The sequence below is a fragment of the Podarcis vaucheri genome (genome assembly GCF_965113315.1).
Source record: "Podarcis vaucheri genome assembly, chromosome: 7".
Classification (NCBI taxonomy): Eukaryota; Metazoa; Chordata; class Lepidosauria; order Squamata; family Lacertidae; genus Podarcis; species Podarcis vaucheri.
The window spans coordinates 80,434,071-80,458,310 of NC_138765.1; positions in this window are offsets into that span (position 1 = coordinate 80,434,071).

Here is a 24,240-nt window from a genome sequence, read left to right on the forward strand (position 1 = left end):
TAGAAATAGAGATTATTATCCCCCCATCTCTCTCTACCCCATCTCTCTTTCCCCCCAACCACATAATGTACAGTATATGACAACAGTGTCTCAAACCAAATGCAAACAAACTGTGAAGAAAAACTCTATGAACTGAAAGTGGAGGCACTATATGTAATTTCCTTTGTTTGTTTGTTACACAGGATTTTGATTTATTGTTAAGAAAGGAGGCATGGAGGTGCCAGCAGTGGAATGTTGACAAATGCTTCAGTTTCCGCTGAGAAGGGGAAAGGTCGATATGAGTGGAGAGGGGTGATGCTCACATAGGGGGCCTAGGAATGGTGTATCTATTGGCCAGATGAAGGACATGAAGCAGGGGAGTGAGTTGGAATGAGGAGATCAGGATCCCAGATGTTGGATGATGAAGAAAGAGGAGCGCCTGGTCTTTCAAATTCTGCAATTGTCCGGCTGCCAACTGCTCCAGCGTTTCACTCGTATGGTGGTTGACATTTCGGCGTTGCCAAGAAGTACACGCTCCCATCTGCATCTTGCCAGAGCATCATCAGCCAAAGCAGCCCTCTCACTGCAAAACAAACAAATAACAATAAGTAAAAATTGAGGCTGCTTCTAATTCTGTCCAACCCCAGAGGAGGATGAGCCACAAGGAAGCAAAGCCAGATACAGGGTGTTTAACTCCAAACTACTGCCACCTCCCAAGTCAATCTTTTTTTAGAGTTGTCTTATATACACCTCTTTTGAATTCTGGTGCTGGAGGAGACTCTTGAGAGTCCCATGGACTGCAGGAAGATCAAACCTATCCATTCTGAAGGAAATCAGCCCTGAGTGCTCACTGGAAGGACAAATCCTGAAGCTGAGGCTCCAGTACTTTGGCCACCTCATGAGAAGAGAAGACTCCCTGGAAAAGATCCTGATGTTGGGAAAGATGGAGGGCACAAGGAGAAGGGGATGACAGAGGACGAGATGGTTGGATAGTGTTCTCGAAGCTACCAGCATGAGTCTGACCAAACTGCGGGAGGCAGTGGAAGACAGGAGTGCCTGGCGTGCTCTGGTCCATGGGGTCATGAAGAGACAGACACGACTAAACGAGTAAACAACAACATATACACCTCTGCAGTGCAGTCTGGGTCCAGCTTGTCATGTGTGGGCAGAGTAGGAATATTTGAATTCTCAAGATAGGGCCTGTTCTGTAGGGTCTCATGAGAATCCAAACCCTTCTTATGGGTCAATAGCCTTGAGAGATATGCTCTGACCACCCTCCAGTTGGAGGAAATAATGCTTCTGGGTTAAGGTGCAAAGGCTCATTTTATGGCCTACCGATAAACATGGGGTTTACACTACCAAATGTTGCAGGGGGCATTTTACACATGTTTTGCACCATTTTTTAGTGAATTGGAAGACGTCGGGTTTTTGGCGAAAGCAGTGACCCCGTGGGACAGGGCGCCGAGGGCTCATTTTGGAAATGTGGTATTTGCACGGCCAGGACGCAGGCCAGGATGGTCTTCCAGTTACAAGCTTTATGAGGCATCTGACCCTCACCTGAGCCTACTCCAGCTGAGGCACCACACACCTACTTCCCAAGCCATTGAGCCCCACCTGGGCTAATTCACTATTCAGGTCAACTTTACAAGGTTTCCATTTCTTTCCTCTCACCAAACCCCTTTTTAGCAGGTCTGCTATAATCCTGCTTCCAGAGCAAACCACACAAGCCCCCGCCCCACAACAGATCCATTATTTTCAAAATCTTGTGCATACAAAACACCATCTTTGGCAACTGCACATTTGTTGTGATTCAAATTTACATTAAAACCATGCTTGGTCAGGGTTGGCACACTCAGCAAACTGTCTTTTTTATTGGGGCAAGTTAACTACTTGCAACAAACTTGAGCGAACCTGCTCATTATCCTTGCACAGATGTTTTGTTGCCATTTGCAACTGTAACTGTCTCTGATCAGTTTTCATTTAACTCTGACACCATCCAATTCACTCCAGAGTGTCTGCAAACATCGACACGAGTCCCACTGTAATGTTTGGCAGTTAAAACAACACATTTCACAGCGCACCACAAAATGATTTCCTTGGCGCCCTAATACACAGCTTCAAGATTTAACCAGAAACGACATTGTTCAATTCACATGAAAGTAATAATAATAATAATAATAATAATAATAATAATAATAATAATAACAACAACAACAACAACAACAATAACAATAACAATAATAACAATAATAATGATGTATTTATACCCCGCCATCTGGCTGGGCTTCCCCAGCCACTCTGCGCGGCTTCCAACAAAATGTTAAAATACAGTAATGCATCAAACATTAAAAGCTTCCCTAAACAGGGCTCCCTTCAGATGTCTTCTAAAAGTCTGGTAGTTGCTGTTGTCTTTGACATCTGGTGGGAGGGTGTTCCACAGGGCGGATGCCACTGCCGAGAAGGCCCTCTGCCTGGTTCCCTGTAACTTGGCTTCTCACAGGGAGGAAACTGCCAGAAGGCCCTTAGCACTGGACCTCAGTTTCTGGGCAGAATGATGGGGGTGGAGACACTCCTTCAGGTTTACTGGGCTGAGGCCGTTTAGGGCTTTAAAGGTCAGCACCAACACGCTTTGGCTGTATAGTGCAGATGGGGCACTGAGTGCATTGATAGGTATGCTCTCTTTATCATGTCATGTCCGTGGTGGGACATGCACTCGCACAACTGAGAATGACTGCCCATCGCTCTGCAGTGAAGCGTATGCAGTAGGTTCCAGGTTCAACTCCCAAATGGCATCTCCAGGTATGGCTGGGAAGGTCTCCTGCTGCTGGCCCATCTAATCCAGCATTCTGTTCTCACAGTTGCTAGCTGGAAGTCCAACAAGCAGGCCCTGTGGATAGCTCAGTCAGTAGCACATTACACTCTTAATCTCACGGTCATGGGTTTGAGCCTGTCAGGGACAGACCTGAGAAGGAATGGTGATAGCCCCCCCTCCCTTTTCTGAACCTTCCCAAGTTCAGGAGGACAGTATTGATTTAGAACAGTAGTTTGCAGAAAGGCATAGTCACAGAATCATAGAATCATAGAATCATAGAATCATAGAGTTGGAAGAGACCACAAGGGCCATCGAGTCCAACCCCCTGCCAAGCAGGAAACACCATCAGAGCACTCCTGACATATGGTTGTCAAGCCTCTGCTTAAAGACCTCCAAAGTAGGAGACTCCACCACACTCCTTGGCAGCAAATTCCACTGTCGAACAGTTCTTACTGTCAGGAAGTTCTTCCTAATGTTTAGGTGGAATCTTCTTTCTTGTAGTTTGGATCCATTGCTCCGTGTCCGCTTCTCTGGAACAGCAGAAAACAACCTTTCTCCCTCCTCTATGTGACATCCTTTTATATATTTGAACATGGCTATCATATCACCCCTTAACCTCCTCTTCTCCAGGCTAAACATGCCCAGCTCCCTTAGCCGTTCCTCATAAGGCATCGTTTCCAGGCCTTTGACCATTTTGGTTGCCCTCCTCTGGACACGTTCCAGTTTGTCAGTGTCCTTCTTGAATTGTGGTGCCCAGAACTGGACACAGTACTCCAGGTGAGGTCTGACCAGAGCAGAATACAGTGGAATTATTACTTCCCTTGATCTAGATGCTATACTCCTATTGATGCAGCCCAGAATTGCATTGGCTTTTTTAGCTGCCGCGTCACACTGTTGGCTCATGTCAAGTTTGTGGTCAACCAAGACTCCTAGATCCTTTTCACATGTACTGCTCTCAAGCCAGGTGTCACCCATCTTGTATTTGTGCCTCTCATTTTTTTTGCCCAATTGCAATACTTTACATTTCTCCCTGTTAAAATTCATCTTGTTTGTTTTGGCCCAGTTCTCTAATCTGTCAAGGTCGTTTTGAAGTGTGATCCTGTCCTCTGGGGTGTTAGCCACCCCTCCCAGTTTGGTGTCATCTGCAAATTTGATCAGGATGCCCTTGAGTCCATCATCCAAGTCGTTGATAAAGATGCTGAATAAGACAAGGCCCAAGACAGAACCCTGTGGCACCCCACTAGTCACTCTTCTCCAGGATGAAGAGGAACCATTGATGAGCACTCTTTGGGTTCGGTCAGTCAGCCAGTTACAAATCCACTGAGTGGTAGCATAGTCAAGACCGCATTTTACCAGTTTCTTTACAAGAATATCATGGGGCACCTTGTCAAATGCCTTGCTGAAATCAAGGTAGGCTACATCCACTGCGTTCCCTTCATCTACCAGGCTTGTAATTCTGTCAAAAAACGAGATCAGGTTAGTCTGACATGACTTATTTTTCAGAAATCCATGCTGACTATTGGTGATCACAGCATTCCTTTCTAGGTGCGCACAGACTGTTTGCTTAATGATCTGCTCCAGAATCTTCCCTGGTATTGATGTCAGACTGACTGGGCGGTAATTATTTGGGTCCTCTCTTTTCCCCTTTTTGAAAATAGGGACAACATTTGCCCTCCTCCAGTCTGCCGGGACTTCGCCTGTTCTCCAGGAATTCTCAAAGATGACTGCCAGTGGTTCTGAGATCACATCTGCCAGTTCTTTTAATACTCTTGGATGCAGTTCATCTGGCCCTGGAGACTTGAATACATCTAAACTGGCCAAGTAGTCTTGTACTATCTCCTTAGTTATTCTGGGCTGTGTTTCCTTTGCTGAATCATTTGCTCCAAATTCTTCAGGTCGGGCATTGTTTTCCTTATCGGAGAAGACTGAGGCAAAGAAGGCATTGAGGAGTTCAGCCCTTTCTGTGTCCCCTGTTTGCATTTCACCATCTTCTCCTCTGAGTGACCCCACTGTTTCTTTGTTCTTCCTTTTGCTACGAACATACCCATAGAAGCCTTTTTTGTTGCTTTTAACCTCTCTAGCAAGCCTGAGTTCATTCTGTGCTTTAGCTTTTCTGACTTTGTGTCTACACGTGCTGGCTATTTGTTTGAATTCCTCTTTGGTGGTTTCCCCCCTTTTCCATTTTTTGTACACATCCTTTTTTAATCTTAACTCAGTTTAAAGTTCTTTAGATAGCCACCCTGGCTTCTTTAGGCACCTTCCATGTTTCCGTCTCATTGGTATTACCTGACGTTGTGCTTTTACTATCTCCCTCTTAACAAACTCCCAGCCATCATGAACTCCCTTTCCTTTTAGTATTGCTGTCCATGAGATCTCACCCAGCACTTCCCTAAGTTTTATGAAGTCGGATTTCTTAAAGTCAAGAAATTGAGTCCTAGTATGCTTGGCTGCTCCTTTCCGCTGTATAGTAAACTTCAGAAGAGCATGATCACTCGCGCCTAATGATCCTTCCACTTCTACCCCACTAACCAGGTCATCAACATTGGTTAGGACCAGATCTAAAATGGCTGTTCCTCTTGTTGCTTCTCCCACTTTCTGGACAATGAAGTTGTCTGCAAGGCCAGTGAGGAATCTGTTTGACCTTATGCTCTTGGCTGAGTTTGACATCCAACAAATGTCCGGGTAATTGAAGTCCCCCATTACTACTATCTCCCTTCCTTTTGCATGCTTGGCCATCTGTTCCAGGAAGGCATCATCTATGTCCTCCGTTTGGCTTGGGGATCTATAGTAAACTCCCACAATGAGGTCTCTGTTATTCTTCTCTCCCTTAATTTTGACCCAAATGCTCTCACTTTGGCTTTGAGGTTCTAAATCTTGGATCTCTTCACAGGTATACACATCCCTGACATATAACGCCACTCCTCCTCCTTTCTTGTCTGGTCTGTTTCTCTGAAATAGATTGTATCCCTCCATTATTACATTCCAATCGTGGGACTTATCCCACCAGGTTTCAGTGATGCCTATTATGTCATATTTAGTTTGCTGTACCAAGAGCTCAAGCTCATCTTGTTTATTTCCCATGCTTTGCGCATTAGTGTACAGACATTGAAGTCCATTAATCATTCCCCCGTGTCTCTTATTTAAGGATTTTTAGTCTAGAGGGGGAAAGCTGAGAAATACTGGGTGAGGAACAGCTAGAAGAGGAAACACCAGGAAAGAGACAGCTGGCAGACTCCGTGTCCTTGGACAGCATTCCTGACTCCCCTTTGCCTAAGACTAGACGGGCTTGGAAAGTGATGGAACAGAAATTGCAATGGCAACAAGCTCAGATTACTCAAAGTAGGAGTGGCGTAGATTAATGGGGACCGAGGGGGTAAACCTTTACTGGGAGCAACGCCATATTTTAGAGAGATATGCAATTCCTTTGTCACTTGCCGTGATTATTAAATAACTTATCTGGTAAGAATGCTCCTTTCGTTTGATCTGCTTAATTACTGCCACCAGGGGAGGGATCCGATTCCCCGAAGCCTGACAGAGCCCCACGCCGGGCAAAAGATTCCTGCATCGCAGGGGTTTGGACTAAATGACCCTCGTAGTCCCTTCCAACTCACCAATTCTGTGATTCTATTATTCCCCTCTTTTGATTCCCAGCAAAAGAGGCATGCAGTCTCTAACAGTGGAGGCAGAACACAGCCACGGATAGCCCAGTCCTCCATGAATTTGCATGTTCCAAGTTGGTAGGCCATCATTGCATTGCAGAACATAAAAACATGAGTCTTGCAGGGTCAGGCCAGTGGTCCATCTAGTTCAGGATTTTGTTCTCGGGGTGGCCAATTAGATGCCTCTTTTGCAAAGCCCTCAAGCAGGACCTGAGTGCAACAGCACTCTCCTCATCTGAGATTCCCTGCACCCGGCAGTAGTGGTCAAACATCACCATCATTGCTGGTAGCCTTTGACATCCTTACCCTCCTCCGTGAATTTGTCTAATCCTTTCATTATAGGACCTTTCACATGAATAAACAGATGTTGGCTGGCCACCTGTCAGAAATTCTTTAGATGTGATTTCTGAATTGCAGGGGACACCTTGCAACTGTACAATTCCATGAATCTATGAATACAGTTGCAGCCCTTATTTAAAACTTGTACCTTGCCATTTCGCCACTAACGTCTCTGGCTGATTTGCATTTTTCTTCTTGGCTGAAGAAACACCTTGTTAAGAAGTGGGAACATTTTCTTGCAGATTAGGAGGGAGCGTGCTAATGAAATTTCCTAATAAACAACACACATCTGGGAAAAGCCAGTTAATAACAGACGGGCAGAGAGAGAGAGAGAGAGAGAGATGGGGCGAATGCAACCAAAACAGCCCCTCTTTTTAATGTTTTTGTGCATGGTGCTTTTGAATTAAACAATTTCTGGATAATTGACAAGGCTCATGCCATTAAGCAAATTGACTTTAAATTGATTTCAAATTAGTGGATTAATGATTCTCCCCACCTCTGGGCTGTCATTTCCAAAATGGACAACACAGAGAAGGGTGCATTCTTTCATAAAGGGTGTCCATTAAAAAGCTGTTTTGTCCTAGAACCAAACTCATAATTGGACTGGTTTGGTCACACTTGGTGGATGTATTATTGATCTACATAAAAAGTGTATGTGTGCGGGGAGTTAAACCTGCTGACTTGCCATCATCTCCGAGGGAACGAAAGTGGGAGAAAGAAAAATCTCGCTGCGTCTGCATTTTTTTTCTTTTTTAAATAGCTTCCTTTTCTCCGTTTTCCCCGTGAACTCCTAGTAAATGCGCTTTAATGTGGCCAAATTGATTCGCTATTGTTAAATAACCTTGCGATTTATGACAGCATTAAAAGTTTATTCATTGCATTGAGGTGCTCGCCTTGAGGTGTAGACAATGCAACCCTGGCCTTCGCAAAAAGCAAAGCACCCAGATCTGACAGTTCACAGCTCTGGAGTGTCAAGAGATGTTAGTGAGTGTGGGAAGAAGTGCTTGGGTGGGTAGGTTGGTGGGGGAGGCAGAAGCGAAGCAAGAAAAGTGAAGTCCTTGAACAATATTCAGTGCAGCATATTAAAAAAAAAATGTCAGCAAAAAGGAAGTTTGATGTTAGCTTATATATTCCTGAATAACATTGGTGGTGTTTAGCCCATGTGAGAAGCCGCCAGTGCTGTTCTTACTCAGAGTAGATCCCATTGAAATGAATGAACCTAAGTCGTTTAGACCACAGCGCCACCCGTGTCGCTAGAGGAGCCCAACTGAACCACCAGGGCATAAGGAACCACCAAAAGTGCTTCGCCAGCAGTGAACAGATCAGATGTTCCTTAAGGTACTTTGGACCCAAAGCATGCCAGCCCAACCACTGAGAAGGCCCTGTCCCTTGTCCTCAGCACATGTGCCCGTGAGGGTAGCGGGACTGAGAGAAGGGCCTCCTACTGATCCTGTTAGCTAGGGATGACTGGAGTTGCAGTCCCAAAATATCTGGAGGGCTGAGTTTGCCTATGCCTGGTTTAGAGCTTCGTGAATTAGTACAAGTAGAAGAATTAGGAGTAGGAGTAGGAGCTGTTCCAGGTGCTGAAATCCTAGCTGCTATAGAACAAGAGCAAGGTGTCTATGGAATGGTGGTGTTGTTGTTTAAACCACTGAGCCTCTTGGGCTTGCTGATCGGAAGGTTGGCGGTTCAAATCCCCATGACCAGGTGAGCTCCCATTGCTCTGTCCAGCTCCTGCCAAACTAGCAGTTCGAAAGCATGCCAGTGCAAGTAGATAAATGGGTACCGCTGTAGTGGGAAAGTAAACAGCATTTCCGTGTGCTCTGGTTTCCATCATGGTGTTCCGTTGTGCCAGAAGTGGTTTAGTCCTGCTGGCCACATGACCTGGAAAGCTGTCTGTGGACAAACACCAGTTCCCTCGGCCTGAAAGCAAGATGAGCGCTGCAACCCCATAGTCGTCTTTGATTGGACTTAACCGTCGAGGGGTCCTTTACCTTTTACCTTAGGGACTGAGTCTTTAGTGTGGCAGGCCCTGCCCTGTGGAACTCCCTGCCAGTAGAGATTCAGGAGGAACCCTCTCTGCCTTCTTTCAAATGCCTCCTGAAAACTGCTTTTGGGACAGGTCTTCACAATGTGATTTAAAAGAAGAAAAATCCAGTCACTACCTACTAATGTTTTACTGATGTTTGAAATTACATATTTATTGTCTTTATTGCATTCCGTATGTCATTGTCTGCCTTGTTATAGGGTGGAATTATAAATTCCCAAATAAATAAATATGAAAGTGTAGAACTGCGGGCGGTAGGGTATAGGGGAGCCATTCTCAAATCTGCCCGCATCCCTCATAGACAGTATGGAAAAGGACTGGGTACAGATTGACTGCTGAGAAAAGATCTCCTCACAATATGTTAGTTGAGCTTGAAGGACTCTTGAGAAATTCTGTCATTGTTGGCACTTCATGCGGCCAATAATTATGGTCCATCTCATTAGCACGTTCAAGAGGATTCTAGGATGAGTTTTGTCCAAACATTATTCCATTTATTAAGTGCCTTCTCTCTCTCTCTCTCTCTCTCTCTCTCTCTCTCTCTCTCTCTCTCTCTCTCTCTCCCCCTCTTCATAGACTGCAAATTTATCTATGAGACACACTCCATCATGCTGTGTCTCCATAGTGCTCTGGGTTCCTCTACGTTGTTCTGTGTCACTTCATGTAACATTTAGCCGTCCACTGTTGGGAGCAGGACACTGGGTTGGATCAGGCATAGGCAAACTCAGCCCTCCAGATGTTTTGGGACTACAACTCCCACCATCCCTAGCTAACAGGACCAGTGGTCAGGAATGATGGGAGTTGTAGTCCCAAAACATCTGGAGGGCTGAGTTTGCCTATGCCTGGGTTAGATGGACTTTTGATCCAATTTAGCAGGGCTTTTTTTTTTTTTTTGAGGGGGCAGTTACAAAAAGACTGAGAAACCCTGGCTTAAGCTTCAGCTCTAGCTGTTTTGCAGCTGTTTATAGAGAGAGAGAAATTTATTTTAACGCAAGGGAGAAATACATCTGCTGACTTGCAGAGCTGAGATATGTGGGAGAAGAGAACAAGCTCAGAGTGCACATGGCTAACACTTCACAAGTCGATTGCTCCATAGCAAAATAAAAATAAAACCTTGAGCAAGGGCAGAGTAAGTTTCAGAGCTGGCCATAAAACCTGATGGATGACTTCCTGAAAATGAGAGTTTTTCTAATCCAAAAATGCCAGCCCGCCAGCTGGTCTCCTTCGGAGAAGAGGGACAGCAACTCATTACTAGATTTGCCACTTTGTTCTCCCCTTTCTCTCTCGGATGCGGGTGGTGCCCTTCGCAGGCTGGAGAGACAGCAGCAATAGGAGGAGAGCGAAAAGATTGTATTGGCAAGGCAGGAATTGGCCTGTTGCCTCCCACAATGGAGATGATTTTGCAAACCTCTTCCTTGGCTACCCTCTAAACTGAAAAGTCCCAAACTCTGCAAATGTTCCTCAGGTAATCGTACACATATTCATTGACCTGCCCACTTTTGCCTCAGGCCCCCAGAAGGCTGCTCTGAGGGGAATGTGGCCCTCGGATGAGAAATGGTTCCCCACTTGTGTTTCCCAGAGTGTCTGCTGCTGCAGCATTGCAAATCCTAGGATCTTCAGGGTCTGCCCCCTGCAGGCAAGGCCAAATGACTACCGCCAATGGTTTCCTGCAAGGCAAAACTGACAGCCATCACACCCTCATCCCTGCAAAATGGCAAAAGAACCCGTGGCGCTCACCATGCCAGCTCACTAGAAAGGCACAAACAATTACCCTTGCACAAAAGCTGGAGAGACGGCAGGCCTTAATGGCGGTGGAAATTAAGCTCGTAAATTGGAGAGAGCGGCTAATTGTTGTTTTATGGAGTTGATGTTCTCCTTTTTTAAATAAAAAATAAATAAATAAACAGAAGTCATTGTAAGTACTCATAAGGCCTGCTGGTTCTCTTTTGATGGCATAGCATAGGCACAGCTGGAGATGGAGAGTGAGGAGTTGGGTGCAGCTGGCAGCTCAAGGTCGCCTGAAACATCTGAGTTGCATCGCTCAGGTCAATGCCGTCTCCCAGGAGGGATTCTGAGAGCAAGGGAGAAGCTGTCCCATCTGATTGCACCAGACCCGAGGCAGCTGCTTTTGCAAATTGGGTTGTGATGAAGCAGGCAGACTTCGGCACTGGGTAGCATCTGCTCAAATCTAACCTCCGAAGGGAGGGAGCTCTGAAGCCGGCGCTGTCGTTCACCAGGCTATTTGTCCATCTTTGAATGCATTGGTGTGGACCTTCAGATGTCGCTGGACTCCATCAGCCCCAGACAACATGACCAGTGGTCCCCATCCTTGTATTAAAAGTTAACTAGAAAGGGACGCGGGTGGCGCGTCCCTCTGTGGGTTAAACCACAGAGCCTAGGACTTGCTGATCAGAAGGTCGGCGGTTCGAATCTCCGCGACAGGGTGAGCTCCTGTTGCTCGGTCCCTGCTCCTGTCAACCTAGTAGTTCAAAAGCACGTCAAAGTGCAAGTAGATAAATGGGTACCACTCCGGCGGGAAGGTAAATGGCTTTTCCATGCGCTGCTCTGGTTTGCCAGAAGCGGCTTAGTCATGCTGGCCACACAACCTGGAAGCTGTACGCCGGCTCCCTCAGCCAATAAAGCGAAATGAGCGCCACAACCCCAGAGTTGGCCACGACTGGACCTAATGGTCAGGGGTCCCTTTACCCTTTACCTTTAGAGGTTGGTAAAGCCAAGTGATTCAGAGACAGGGAACATGATGTCCTTTATATATTGTTAGAGTCCAGCTCCCATCAGTCTCAGCTAAAGTGACTAATTGTCAAGGAGGATGGAAGTTAGTGTCAAATCAAATACCTTTATTGGCATCACAGTATAAAACATTTCAAGTCATTGGGATAATTAAAAGGACAAGGGTGAAGCTGTCAAGGGTCATAAGGTCACACTGTGATCATGTGCACTTAGATATTCTGCTACGCCCTGTCTGTTCCCCAAAAGGATGGATATCTGGAAAACCTTTTGTGTAAGATTGTGGCTAAAAAGGAGGCTACTAAGGCAGTGATATCTTTGTCCCGATCTGCCAGGAGAAACCTCATTCGACTTCTTCTCAGAGTTATAGGCCAGAAGCCCAACATTTTGCTCAGCATCAGCTGATGAGGTTTGCTGTGTAAAGAGCAATCTAAGAGTTTGTAGTCCATTGAATCATGTACAGTGGTACCTCAGGTTACATACGCTTCAGGTTACAGACTCCGCTAACCCAGAAATAGTGCTTCAGGTTAAGAACTTTGCTTCAGGATGAGAACAGAAATCAAGCTCCGGCAGCGCGGCAGCAGCAGGAGGCCCCATTAGCTAAAGTGGTGCTTCAGGTTAAGAACAGTTTCAGGTTAAGTACGGACCTCCGGAACGAATTAAGTACTTAACCCGAGGTACCACTGTACTCCTTGGTTGCAGGCACACAAACGGGCTTGATATGGAGTATGTGAGAATCTGCCTTTGGTCGCTGCAGAAGGGAAAGCATTTAATCTTGCAAGCATAAAGCCTCTGCAATGGGCAGGGAGTAGTAGATCCCTTAGATATTTGGCACAGATTCTGTAGTGTGTTAGTGTCCAGATGGCCAGAGGTCCCAAAGGGTCATGCATCCATACTAATGTGCAGAGCAATATCTTGTACCTTTGCACTTCCGTCAGCTGCCCACCTCTGTGCTCTCCCCCTCATGCACATAAACATACAGAGAGAGAGACAAACCAACCATCATGATAGACTTCTTGATAGTGTTTATTAGCTCCCACCTCTGCCTCTAATTGGACTTCCTGGGTCTCCCTTCCAGCCCCGCTGTTGTTTGCTTCTCTGCTGAATTTTAATGTGGGTGGCTTTTAAGATGATTTATTGTGTTTTAATTCAGTTGTCTTTTTTAGTACACATTAACTCAGTAGGGTTGGGAGGGGATGTAATAAATAACTATAACTACGTGTGTGCAATGGAGAAAGTCAGAGTAGTGCAGAGGTTAGAGTGTCAAACCAGGACTGGGAGAGGCCCGGGTTCAAATCCCTACTCAGCCATGAAGCTCACTGCCTCTCAGCCTAACCTACCTCAAGGGTTGTTGTGGAGATTAAAGGAGGGGAAGAACCACATATGCCGCCTTGAGCTCCTGGGAGAATAGGGATATAAATAAAAATTAATGCAAAAGAGAGCGAGAGCAGATGGTTTGCCTGAGATAATTCTGGCAACTGTAATTTGTGAATGATGTTGGGAACTGTAGCTCTGGGAGGGGCGAGCTACAGTTCCCAGAATTCCTTGAGGGAAGCCATGCTTGTTAAAGTGATATAAAGATGCTTTAAATGTCTGGCGTGAATGCAGCCAGAGAGATTGAAGCAGCAATGTGTTTTCAGCACCACGGCAGCGTGGACAGCAACTGTCGTGGTAAAATTTTACCCTAGGTATTGCACTGGGCTTTCCCAGGCACAATTCCACGATTTCAAACCCCGTGTATTGTTGTTGCTGTTTGTACCAGCAGTTCCCCGGGGAAACCTGCGTTTTACCGCTGATCCTGCGGAAAACCAATCTGCGGGAAACCAATTGCCGTTTTGCTCGGATTGGGCGGTAAAACGCAGGCACTAAACAAAACAAAAAAACCGCCTGGGCACGGAGCTTCAAATCGCAGACTTGTGCTTAGAAACATGGTACAAACACGTACAAACTAAGGCTGGATGAGCGCGCAGTCTTTTCAACACCGCACGGTAGTTCTCCATATTACATAGGATTGGGGGGGGGGGGATTTGTCCATGGGCTGTTTCCTGATCATCCACGATCCAGCACTAAGCATCTCAAGGCAGCAGAAGCGGATCAGAAGTGCCTCGATGCTACCAAGAGAGTACATCTCCGCTCCGTGGATGGAGTCGGCCACACCTTTCAGGAAGTTAAATGGGTTGACATGCACGCATTTGAATAATGGGAGCCTCTGCCACTTGTGCGATTTGTGCTGAGCCGGCACAAATTTATTCCACATTACCAACTTCGGGGAAGGTTGCCGGTGGCCCAGTGATTTACTGTTTATTTAGCAGCTGCTACGTTTTCTGCTGCTTTGCAGGAATGCTGAGCAGGAGCGGGGGTGGGGGTGGTTAAAGTGTGTGGTGAGAAAAAGCAATTTTTAAAAAACGGGGGGGGGCTGTTGGTAAAACCTATTTAGTGTTTCGCAACTTTCTGACTAGTTGCAGGACCTTAGCCAGACCTAGCAGAGTAAACGCAGAATCCACGGGAGCAATTGGCAACTTGGCTGCAGACAGGATAGACGAAGCAGGAACCAGGAACTTGTAGTTAGATGTTTATTATATACAGTGGACTATTTACAGGAACAGAACATGGATCTTATGCTAGCTCTCTCTGATACGACTCACAACTCCTACACTGACACAGAACTCTGAACCTACGAACTCTGAATGAACACATTCCAGTTAGTAGGCCATTAATTATCACTCCCTTGAGAGAGCTTGACCAATCAGGGAGCGGTCTCCATGTCTCTGTTATCACCAGGCAGACTTACACCTTCAGATTGCCTTCTGGCTGTCTGCCAAACCTTAATTGACTCTGTGTGAGTACCTGCACGTACACAGTTTCCCAACTCGCTGTAAGGCCTGTGGGGGTGGGCAGGCTTTTGTTTGGCCCTTGACACTCTCCACAGGCCATGCCTCTTGCAGAACTAAAAGTTCCTTGGGGAAAATGATTGATTGTTAAAACAGGTATGTTCAAAGTCCACTTCATCAAATCTGGCCCTCTTTGAAAAAAGTTTGGATACTACTGCTCTATGGGAACTGTAGCTCTGGGGTGGGGGAATGGAGGGGGTCTCCTAAGAACTCTCAGCACCCTTAGCAAACTACAGTTCCAGGCTTTCTCTTTTTTGGGGTGGGGGGGGGAGGAAACCTGACTGTTGAAAGTGGTCTCCTAGTGCTTTCAATGTATGTTGATGCCATGATGCAGAAATTAACAGTTAAGGGGGTATCAGGGAAATGGAACAAACTGTTGTATAAATGCAGCCAAAGGAAGCTCAGCCCCGCACCCAGTGAAATTGCAAGAGCACCCTGTGAACAGGGCAGGAAAGTGGGAGCCTCTGTCAGAGGGGCGAAAAACTTGCAAGAAATTGGAGGGCTGTTTTCGACAGTGCTAATCAAAGGTCAGGACAAAGCACTCTTTCAGCTCCCCCGCCCTCCCCAAAATAACAAATGCCAAACACTTTCAGCATAAAAAAACCCAACAACCTGTAAGAGGAGCCTATCAAGCTCAAACACCAGAAAGGTTTCAAGTAATTGCTATCAATATTCTGAATGGGAAATGGGTCTGATCTGCTTTGACAGCAGGGAGATAAACCCCCGCTTCTCTGTCTAAGCAGCAGCAGGAGGAGAATGCTGGCAAATAAATGAAAACCTCTGGAGGCCTGACATTTGCTCCCCTTTCTTGGCTTTTTAGAATCATAGAATCATACAACTCTAGCGATGGAAGGTATCCACCAAAGGTCATCTGGTCTGACCCCCTGCAGGGCATGAATCACAGCTGTCACTGACCTCATGGGTTGAGAGGCTGGCATGTCTACTACACCTGCAAGGCCATGCAATCAGGTCCAGATTTAGCAAAGGCTGCTCTGTTAAGGTGACTGGGGTCACTGCTCCACCAATTTCAGGCTGTCCTCAACCAGCCCTCACCTGCCTGCCTTCTTATGTGTTGCCTTGTGCTGTGTGTGTGTGTGTTTTTCTGAACAACTTCACCTTTTGAATTCAAAAAGCGGAGCTTCTAGTCCTCATGGGTACCTGAGACACAAAGTTTCCAAATTTCAGGGCACAGAGCCTTAACTAGCTATTCTGAGTGCCTCGAGATGGGCCTGTTTTGACTTTCTGAGACTAGGGACTCATTCACACTCCACACTCCTTTCCCGGGGGAAATCCGCTCTTTGGTGCTAAATTGGAGCAAATGCAATCTGGAGGAAGCCCAAATTGCCATTTGCTCCTATTGTGCGCTAAAGAGCAGTTTTCCCTACAGATGTCGGAGACATGGCCTGCAGAGAGGAATCGGCAGAGGGGGAGGAAGAAGGAGAGGAAAACAGAAGGCTGCACAAGAGTCTCCCAGAAGTAGGAGGTGGAGCAAGAGATTACAGCAAAGAAAGACCAGCTGGAAGCGGGGGCAGGTTCGGCATATATCTGGCCTTGGAAGGGGTTGGAGGGCAGTCAAGTCAACAGACTCCGAAAGTGAAGAATGAGCTGTGGGAGGCTCTGTTTGCTGTAAGCCTGTAATTGCCCAAATAAAGCTAAGGGGTTAAACTGCCAGCTTGCTATGTTGTATGTGAGAGATGTACTAAACCTAACAACAGGGAAGCAACAGGGAAACCTAACAACAGGACAAGAGGAACTGTGGATGAGAGCCCTAATATTCATATATATATATAAAATTATATTTATAGTTTTTCAACAAATAAACAACATTTCAAATTTAGCCATCAATCATTCCACCTATGACTTCCCCTTCCTTACTCTATGGTTCCCTCAAAATTTCAATTTATGCTGCGTATTATATACCTTCACCTTATCTCACAATAAAAACAAAAAGCCCCCCCTACTCAAATCCAGTTTGCATTCTTGCATTTTTACAATGAGTTTTTAAGTATTCTGCAAACATTTCCCAATCTTCTTTCAAATCAATCTCTTTCTGATCTTTCTGATCAAACTGGTCAGTTCTACACATTCTGTCAATTTCAGCTGCCATTCTTCATGAGACCCCTAATATTCAGTGGGTGCTGCTCCTCAGGGGGGAGGAGCCCTGCCCCACCAATGTCTGTCTGCCCCCACCTGCCTGCCTTATTACATACAACAAGTCCAGGTGGTGGCCCCTGCCTGTCAACATCCTCCTCCCTAGTCTCAATTTTCCCAGGGTAAAAGTCAGCAGGGAGAAAGCAGAACGCAATGAGAGTTACTCTGCTCTGCCTGTCATTGGCTGTAGCGCCCTCTACTGTTGGGCTCCCTGCCTTCTACCCTGCCAGTGGATACCAGACACCAGTGCTTTTCAGTGTCCCCTCCCGACAATGACCCTTTGAATCTTGGGAAAGTGCTGCCCTTGTAAAATGAAGCAGAGAGGAAAACTGGGACAAAAGCTAGGATTAGCTAGTTCTGTCTGTCATTGGCTCTGATTCTACTCCCTGCCTTTTGCCCTACCTTCTCCACCAGCTTCCAAGATCCCACCTGCCTGTGGGGCAAACAAGACTAACCCCACTCACCCTCTCCCAAGTCTGGCATAAATTGATGGTGTCATCAGTGTGCACCTGCTTAGCTTGGCACAGACGACAGCAGCAGCAGAAGATGACAAAAGAAAGCAGTGAGTGGATTTGTCATGATTTAGAGGACTCCGATTCAGACTGGGTGGAAGAGGCACCTAAGAAAGAAGACTACAAGTGGGAGATGATGCCCCACCAGTTGTAGACATAACTGAAGCTACTGATAAAGCAGGAGACCCAAACCCTGCTTTTTCTGTACCCATGGGCTCGGGGGCCCAGTCTGCTCTTCACAGGGTGAGAAGGTTCAGAAAAGGAGTCAGGTCCAACACTGCCTTTTCCTATACATGTAGCTTCTGAATGACGCTCACAAACTACCGGTGGTCCACGAACCACACTTTGAAAACCACTGAGTTGGAATGTCCATCAACATTCCAAGCCATCACATCAGCTCATTTCCAACCAGTACTGATCTGTGGAACCCAGACAGGTGCTGTTCTTTGACTCCTGTCCTGGGCTGCCCCAAAATTTCCATCTGACGGCTTTAAGCAGCAGGGAGCTTTCTTGTTGGCATTTCAAATTGCAGGTGACATTTTCAATTAACTTTCTCTGCCTCACAAGATGTTCATTCAGATGTCGAGTTTGGTATTCTGCATTGTTGGTTGTTGTTGGTTTTTTTTTTAAAAAAAAGCTATTGAATTCTTTAAACAATTAAACCTCAGAGCTCACAGATGTTGCTCTCTGGAAGAATCTGGGAATGGGAACATCGCCACACCTGAAACCTTGAACTCCGATACAGTAATACTCCATGCTGTTGTGGATAGAGGCTGGAGGGGTGTGTGTGAAGAAACTAGCCTCAGATGCAAAGGAAACATTTGTATTAATTGCTCCACCAACTTTTGTTTCGGGGCCCAACCACCTGTGACACGCTGTAGCTATCTCCCGCTTGGACTACTGCAACCTGCGGTACATGGGGCTACCTTTGAAGGTGACTCGAAAACTACAATTAAACTAGAATGCAGCTGCCAGACTGGTGACTGAGAGAGGCTGCTGGGACTATATAACACCCAGTGGTGGAGGAAGGGGGTGCGGGGGGGTGCGGTCTGCCCCGGGTATCATCACTGAGGGGGGGGGGACAAAATGACAAAAATATGAGGTTTTTTAAAAATTAAAAATGGGCTCATGGAACTTTTTAGTTCGGTCAACAAATGTAAAGAAATGCAGCTGCCACTGTGCACCACACCATGGGGATTGGCACTTACCACGGGGCCGGCATCGTGCCTGAGCCACACATCTCTCCTGGGAGTGACGTGGCGGTTTGGGCACCTGCAGATTCCACGCTGCCTGGGTGAGACTTGCGTCTGTCCACCGCCTCTCCCTCAGTCACCCTACAGCTGAAGGGGAGGTGGCGGAGAGGCTCCATGCAGCATGCCCTGCCCCCATGGGCTGCTTGCCCCACCCCCATGGGTGGCTCACCCCTCCCCCATGGGTGGCACACCCCTTCCCTGGCTGCAGGATGTGCACACCCCACCGGGCACCCGAGCAGCAAGCTATGCTGCTGCTAACCCTCGTCTTACATCAGACCTACATTGGCTTCCAGTATGTTTCTGAGCACACTTCAAAGTGTTGGTGCTGACCTTTAAAGCCCTAAACAGCTTTGGCTCTGAATACCTGAAGGAGCGTCTCCATCCCCATCATTCAGCCTGGACACTGAGGTCCAGTTCAGAGGGCCTTCTGGTGGTTCCCTCATTGCAAGAAGTGAGGTTACAGGGAACCAGGCAGAGGCCTTCTCAGAAGTGGCACCTGCACTGTGGAACACCTTCCCATCAGATGTCAAAGAGATGACCAATTATACAACCTTCCATAGACATCTGAAGGCAGCCCTGTACCAGGAAACTTTTTAAGTCTGATGTATCATGTGTTCTTTTTAAAAAGAACACATTCATTCTGGTCATTGACCAAAATAAATCAATTCCTTCATGTATTCTTTTATATGAGTGGCTGGGGCAACCCAGTCAAATGGATGGGGTACAACTAATAAATTGTTGCTGTTGTTGTTATAGTCATGGAAGGTTGCTTAGCAGGGAACCTGGCCCTCAGACTCAAAAGGGTTCCACATTCTTGAGGACCCTATGATCATTGGGTGGAAGAACATTTTTAACTGCTTTTAGATTTCTTTTTTAAAACTGTAACATTTTAGAATATTTTCATTTAGAATTGTTTTTAGACAATTTGTTTTAGAGCATTTCTGGTTTTGCTTTTAAATGGTATATCTGTTTGCCACCGTGGGCTCCTTGAGGAGTATGGGACAATCTGCAGCCAAATCATAACTGCATGACTGCTAGACAGTCACAAACAGGGAGCTCTATGATGTCATATCTTCTAAACTTTTGTGGCAGGGAGGGAAACAATAGAAAACTTAATCTTTACTCCTTCCTGCCACTGCACACTTTTCCCCCCTTCCTGTGATGGGGAAAGACATATCTTTGTTCTCCTCCGGAAAGCAATCTCCATTATGAACTGGACTATGGATATTTGTAACAATTAAGGATTAAGGATATTTGTAACAATTAAGGATTTGTAACAATTAAGAACAATCTTCATCACAGTAGCTGTTGAATTCTGGCAAGATTTTGATGTGAGTAAACCTTGTGTTTTTCTTGTCTACCTAGGAGCCTGAGAGTGATTTCTTTGTCAAGAGGGAACATAAAACAGGAAGAAGATAATCCAAGCCTGCCTAAAATATCCTTGGATATCAGAATTGCTCTCGAAGGTTAAGCAAACTTGTCCTTATGGCTTCTAGAGATAAGCTGCACACGGATGGTGATTTTTAATTCTGCTGAAATAGATATTTGCATTCTCGTACAACTGAGAAAGAGGAAGGATAATTACTAAATAAAATATCCTCTCCTATTCATCTAAATCCATCCAACAAGGAGGAAGGATGGGATATAAAGGAATTCAATCAATCAACCAATCCATCCATACATCAATCAATCAATCAATCAATCAATGGTGTATACAGTGTGTGTAAGGTAAAGGGACCCCTGACCGTTAAGTCCAGTCGCGGACGACTCTGGGGTTGCGGCGCTCATCTCACTTTACCGGCTGAGGGAGCCGGCGTATAGCTTCTGGGTCATGTGGCCAGCATGACTAAGCTGCTTCTGGCGAACCAGAACAGCACATGGAAACGCCGTTTACCTTCCCGCCGGAGCGGTACCTACTTATCTTCTTGCACTTTGACATGCTTTTGAACTGCTAATTCGAAAGTCCCAAATTCAGTGGCTTTGTGTCTCCCTTGGAAGTTCCTTGGAACCAACACTTTTATTAGACTAACAGATTATTTACAGCATGGCTCACTCCCTTAGAGTTTAGGGTCATCACCTGGAATCAGTTCCCCTTCTAACATCTTGCCACTGGGAATGAGGTCCTGCCAACAGGGGCATAAGCAAGAGATTGTGTTGCGGGCCATCTCTGGGTCCCCCCCCCCTCCTAAGATGATGAACTGCCTGTCTTGGAGAAAAAGGGGAGATGGTGGTGGTCATCCAAAGAACGAGTCATATTAACATGCAAGGCGACGGGTGAGTGGGGGGAGGGGATGGCAGGGAGAGGAGGAGGGGAGACGAGTTTTCATTTTCAACTTGTCAGGATTGGCGAAATGAATTACTGAACGAACCGGCTGAATGACAGAATAATGAGTTGTTCATTTGAAATGTAAAATAAATAGGTAAATCTCTCCAGTGACCAGGCAGGATAAATGGTGCTGGGGTGACAGTAGGTGATTAAATTAAACAGTAATGAACTCATGAGGGATGGGGCTGCCGGATTGGATTTTGAGGGCAATCTCTTTGTAAGCCTGGGGATTTAGGCTATAAATTATAACACACATCACACTTGCGCGCGCGCACACACAGAGCTATTCTCTGACACAACAACATTGAGCGAAACAGGCTTTTCCAGAACTTGATCTTTCACCATCATGCTGAACTTCAGAGGACTTGAACAGCAGCCCTTCAGGTCATGACTCTCATGCCAATTCATTGCAGAATGGTGGGAGTAATTCCTTCTATTTCCAATGTACACAGTGTGTGTCCTCCATTCATTAAATAGCCAAAATAGCAGCAGCCACTCACAAGACAGAGGCATTAGGCATTACTAGGCTCAGAGGGCTCTCAAGGTTAGTGTAAATGCAAAAAAGAAAATATGGGGAGGGGGGAAAGTAACCCAATTGGTTTTCTGCCCTGTCCCCCAATAGCACATTCAGCATGTTCAGTCACCATGGAATGCAGATTGATCATGGGAGGAAATGGAAAATGAGTCAAGGGGGAAATGGAATGAAGGACCCATAAAGAGATCTCTGCTGGATCAGACCAGTGGCCATCAGGGACTGGGCAGAACAGGAGGAGGAATAGTGGATACCGCCTCCTCAGCATGAACCTTCTAGAGAAGAGGGAGGCAGTATAGATTTGAAACAGTGGTTTGAGGAAGGTCACAGCTCAGAGGCTGCAGAGGGGAGAAGCTGGGAAATATTGGGAGAGGAGCAGGAATAATAAGGACAAGGGGAGAGACAGCTGACAGTGTCTTTAGCAAGCATGCCAGACCCCACCCTCCCAGAACCTGGTGGGCATTCAAAGTAGGAGAGCAGAAAGCTCAGAGGCAGGAAGCACAGATCAGCCAACGTAGGGATGATGTATAATAGGAGAGACGGAGGGGGTGGGGCTTCACTGGGAGCAATGCCATGACCACAAAGGGGCAGCTTTTCTAAGCCTCTCTCTGTGAATATTGAATAAAAGACTTGGTAAGAGCTCTCCTTGTTTACCTATTCCTGGCTTCCTACCATGGAAGGGATGGGATTCCCTGGTGCCTGACAGTGGTCCATCGAGTCCAACATCCTGTTCTCGTAGTAGTCAACCAGATGCCCGTTATGGGAAGCCCATAAGTAGGACCTGGGCACAAGAGCACTCACTTATCTTGTGGTTTCCAGCAGCTGGTATTCATAAGCATTACTGCCTCTGACCATGGATGCAGGCAATACCCATCCTGGCTAGTACCTACTGATAGCTTTCTCCTCCATGAGTTTCTCCAATCCTCTGTTGAAGCCATCCAAGTTGGTGGCCATCACTGCCTCCTGTGGCAGCAGAGAAAAGGAGAACCTTCAGCTTCATTGAAAGTCCATGAATTCTAGTACTATGAGAGAGGAAGAAAAACTTTCCTCTATTAATCTACAGTGGTACAGTGGTACCTCTGGTTGTGAACGGGATCCGTTCTGGAGGCCCGTTTGCAACATGAAAAGAGCACAACACGCAGTGGTGTGTCTGTGCATGCGCAGATTGCGATTTGCCGCTTCTGCACATGCACGTGACGTCCTTTAGCACCTCTGTGCATGCGCGAGTGGCGAAATCTGGAAGTAACCCTTTCCGGTACTTCCGGGTCACCGCGGGACGTAACCTGAAAGAACGTAACATGAAGTGGACGTAACATGAGGTATGACTGTACCTTGGTTCTCAAACACCTTGGTACTCACACACCTTGGTTCCCAAACGCCGAAAACCCGGAAGTAAGTGTTCCGGTTTCCGAACATTTTTTGGAAGCCAAACATCCAATGTGGCTTTCAGATATTGTTTCTGGGGCACCTGCGCCAAACAGAAGCTGCGCCTTGGTTTTTGAACATTTCGGAAGTCAAGCGGACTTCCGGAATTGATTAAGTTTGGCACTTTGTTTTTGCTATTTATTTTGTGCTTTTGTTTTTGAGGCTTTTTGGTTCATTTGTTTCTGTGACTGTGTGGAACCCAGTTCAGCTACGGATTGATTGACTGTGTGACTGCGGAAATGGATAAAAGCCCCCCCCCATCCAAACAATGACTATCATCAGTGCAGGTAAGAAAAAAAATCATCTACAATACTGTTTTATTTAGGTATTTTACAGTAGAGTACATTGATTGTTGTTTCATTTTATGGATCAATGGTCTTGTTAGATACTAAAATTCATGTTAAATTGCTGCTTTAGGGGTTGTTTTCAAAAGTCTGGAACGGATTAATCCATTTTGCATTACTTTTTATGGGAAAGCTCGCCTTGGTTTTGGAACGCTTTGGTTTTGGAACAGACTTATAGAATGGATTAAGTTTGAGAACCAAGCTACCAATGTGTTAATTAATCTCCAACATTGCTCTCCATGCTGGTTAATCATTCCGTAAACTTGAACCCTGCCATTGCTCGCTTGGTGGCCTCCTACCAAACACATAAGGCTGAAGCTCAACTTCAATAATATCCATGGTGCTCATTCCCTGACCTGTTCTCTCTCCCCCCCCCCCATTCTCCTTCACTCCGGAGCACTTTCTCTCCAGATGGCTGGCATTATCCAGGCTTTAATAGGGGATTATGTGATCAAAGCTATCAAGATAATAGCAGCTGCTGCCTCTGCAGACCCCAGTTCCAAGCATCTCATTGCCTTCAGCAGTGGAAGGCAAACCCAGAGAGGCCCCCTAATCCGGCAGTAACAGATTAAAGCGCATTACTGTCCTGAGGTGCCCCCTTTGGGAGGGCTGCCTTGACAACCTCCCTGAGGGGTAAAAGTTGTGCTCTGGTCCTGCTTATGGGATTCCCACCAGGGCCTCTGACTGGCCACCATGAGAACAGAAGGATGGACTCAATGGGCCATTGGCTTGATTGAGCATGCTCTTCTTATGTTCCCCCACTGAGTCATCTGGTTGGCCACCATGAGAACAGGAGGATGGACTCAATGGGCCATTGGCTTGATTGAGCATGCTCTTCTTATGTTCCCCCATTGAGTCATCTGGTTGGCCACCATGAGAACAGGAGAATGGACTCAATGGGCCATTGGCTTGATTGAGCATGCTCTTCTTATGTTCCCCCATTGAGTCATCTGGTTGGCCACCATGAGAACAGGAGGATGGACTCAATGGGCCATTGGCTTGATTGAGCAGGCTCTTCTTATGTTCCCTCATTGAGACATCTGGTTGGCCACCATGAGAACAGGAGGGTGGACATCTGGTTGGTCACCATGGGAACAGGAGGATGACTCAATGGACCATTGGCCTGATTCAGCCGGCTCCTCTTTTGTCCTTGACCTGAAGGTATGGCACTCAGTGTAGAAATCCTGGGTTGTCTCCCATGGAGTAGGAATAGGCTCAGTGAAATTAA